A 2,500-nucleotide genomic window follows, 5' to 3' on the forward strand; every position below is an offset into this window, starting at 1 on the left:
GTTGGAAGGAAACAACAAAGCCGGATGTTAAAAGTGCAAAGTAGTGATTTAATAGAAAGACACGCAGAAAGCAAGCGTTTTGCTGTCAACAAGAGATGGCCGTTTGCTTCGAGTGCACTTTTCCTTGGATGCAGAATTAGAAAGTGGGTGTTTCTAGTAGATATTGTCTAATTCAAGAACTCCGGAAAGTCAAGTCATCCTAACGTTTTGATTTCATTATCTAGAGGCCTTCAAACATTTCCACCCTAACGTGCCCTTGGGGAAAAATTCTTATTACGCTGCTATGTGAGATACAGTCACCAAGCCTTGCAGGTAGGCCCCAGCGAGATTTGAACTCGCGACCCCTGGTTTACAAGACCAGTGCTCTAACCCCTGAGCTATGGAGCCCTTTATGCTTGGTTCCAAGACAAGTTATTTTTTGTCCTAAACGTTGAGCGGTAGTGGAGCTAGAGAATGTGAATGCATGCAAAGAAAAGCTTAAAAGCTTAAAAGCTGTCAGAAGTGGGATTCGAACCCACGCCTCCAGGGGAGACTGCGACCTGAACGCAGCGCCTTAGACCGCTCGGCCATCCTGACCTGTGATGCTTGGGGTTCGGTGAGACCGACGACGCTCACAGGTTGATCTAATGTGCCCGTAAAATAAATCCGCTGAAGGTTACTTGATGGAGAAATTGCGATAGAAGCAGGTTTACCCTTGTCACCATTCATTGCTACCCTCATTATTTCCAAAGCGTTGGAAGGAAACAACAAAGCCGGATGTTAAAAGTGCAAAGTAGTGATTTAATAGAAAGACACGCAGAAAGCAAGCGTTTTGCTGTCAACAAGAGATGGCCGTTTGCTTCGAGTGCACTTTTCCTTGGATGCAGAATTAGAAAGTGGGTGTTTCTAGTAGATATTGTCTAATTCAAGAACTCCGGAAAGTCAAGTCATCCTAACGTTTTGATTTCATTATCTAGAGGCCTTCAAACATTTCCACCCTAACGTGCCCTTGGGGAAAAATTCTTATTACGCTGCTATGTGAGATACAGTCACCAAGCCTTGCAGGTAGGCCCCAGCAAGATTTGAACTCGCGACCCCTGGTTTACAAGACCAGTGCTCTAACCCCTGAGCTATGGAGCCCTTTATGCTTGGTTCCAAGACAAGTTATTTTTTGTCCTAGACGTTGAGCGGTAGTGGAGCTAGAGAATGTGAATGCATGCAAAGAAAAGCTTAAAAGCTGTCAGAAGTGGGATTCGAAACCACGCCTCCAGGGGAGACTGCGACCTGAACGCAGCGCCTTAGACCGCTCGGCCATCCTGACCTGTGATGCTTGGGGTTCGGTGAGACCTACGACGCTCACAGGTTGATCTAATGTGCCCGTAAAATAAATCCGCTGAAGGTTACTTGATGGAGAAATTGCGATAGAAGCAGCTTTACCCTTGTCACCATTCATTGCTACCCTCATTATTTCCAAAGCGTTGGAAGGAAACAACAAAGCCGGATGTTAAAAGTGCAAAGTAGTGATTTAATAGAAAGACACGCAGAAAGCAAGCGTTTTGCTGTCAACAAGAGATGGCTGTTTGCTTCGAGTGCACTTTTCCTTGGATGCAGAATTAGAAAGTGGGTGTTTCTAGTAGATATTGTCTAATTCAAGAACTCCGGAAAGTCAAGTCATCCTAACGTTTTGATTTCATTATCTAGAGGCCTTCAAACATTTCCACCCTAACGTGCCCTTGGGGAAAAATTCTTATTACGCTGCTATTTGAGATACAGTCACCAAGCCTTGCAGGTAGGCCCCAGCGAGGTTTGAACTCGCGACCCCTGGTTTACAAGACCAGTGCTCTAACCCCTGAGCTCTGGAGCCCTTTATGCTTGGTTCCAAGACAAGTTATTTTTTGTCCTAGACGTTGAGCGGTAGTGGAGCTAGAGAATGTGAATGCATGCAAAGAAAAGCTTAAAAGCTGTCAGAATTGGGATTCGAACACACGCCTCCAGGGGAGACTGCGACCTGAACGCAGCGCCTTAGACCGCTCGGCCATCCTGACCTGTGATGCTTGGGGTTCGGTGAGACCGACGACGCTCACAGGTTGATCTAATGTGCCCGTAAAATAAATCCGCTGAAGGTTACTTGATGGAGAAATTGCAATAGAAGCAGCTTTACCCTTGTCACCATTCATTGCTACCCTCATTATTTCCAAAGCGTTGGAAGGAAACAACAAAGCCGGATGTTAAAAGTGCAAAGTAGTGATTTAATAGAAAGACACGCAGAAAGCAAGCGTTTTGCTGTCAACAAGAGATGGCCGTTTGCTTCGAGTGCACTTTTCCTTGGATGCAGAATTAGAAAGTGGGTGTTTCTAGTAGATATTGTCTAATTCAAGAACTCCGGAAAGTCAAGTCATCCTAACGTTTTGATTTCATTATCTAGAGGCCTTCAAACATTTCCACCCTAACGTGCCCTTGGGGAAAAATTCTTATTACGCTGCTATGTGAGATACAGTCACCAAGCCTTGCAGGTAGGCCC

The 2,500-nt window shown here is 45.4% G+C and overlaps 3 non-coding genes across 3 annotated transcripts in view; all 3 read right to left on the minus strand.

Annotated features, from left to right (window-relative positions):
* Nucleotides 1-314: 314 nt before the first annotated feature.
* On the minus strand, nucleotides 315-387 carry TRNAT-UGU (transfer RNA threonine (anticodon UGU)). Its single transcript has one exon. It is a non-coding gene; the product is annotated as a tRNA-Thr (tRNA).
* Nucleotides 388-493: 106 nt separating this feature from the next.
* Nucleotides 494-576, minus strand: TRNAL-CAG (transfer RNA leucine (anticodon CAG)). Its single transcript has one exon. It is a non-coding gene; the product is annotated as a tRNA-Leu (tRNA).
* A 1,918-nt stretch (nucleotides 577-2,494) lies between these two features.
* The window catches only part of TRNAT-UGU (transfer RNA threonine (anticodon UGU)), a 73-nt gene continuing 67 nt past the window's right edge, over nucleotides 2,495-2,500 (minus strand). The window contains exon 1 of the tRNA in view: nucleotides 2,495-2,500. This exon is cut by the window's right edge and continues 67 nt beyond it. This is a non-coding gene — a tRNA (tRNA-Thr).

Source organism: Lithobates pipiens, unplaced genomic scaffold (assembly GCF_037356315.1).
Source record: "Lithobates pipiens isolate NorthernLeopardFrog02 unplaced genomic scaffold, aLitPip1_a1.2 Scaffold_28, whole genome shotgun sequence".
NCBI classification, from domain to species: domain Eukaryota; kingdom Metazoa; phylum Chordata; class Amphibia; order Anura; family Ranidae; genus Lithobates; species Lithobates pipiens.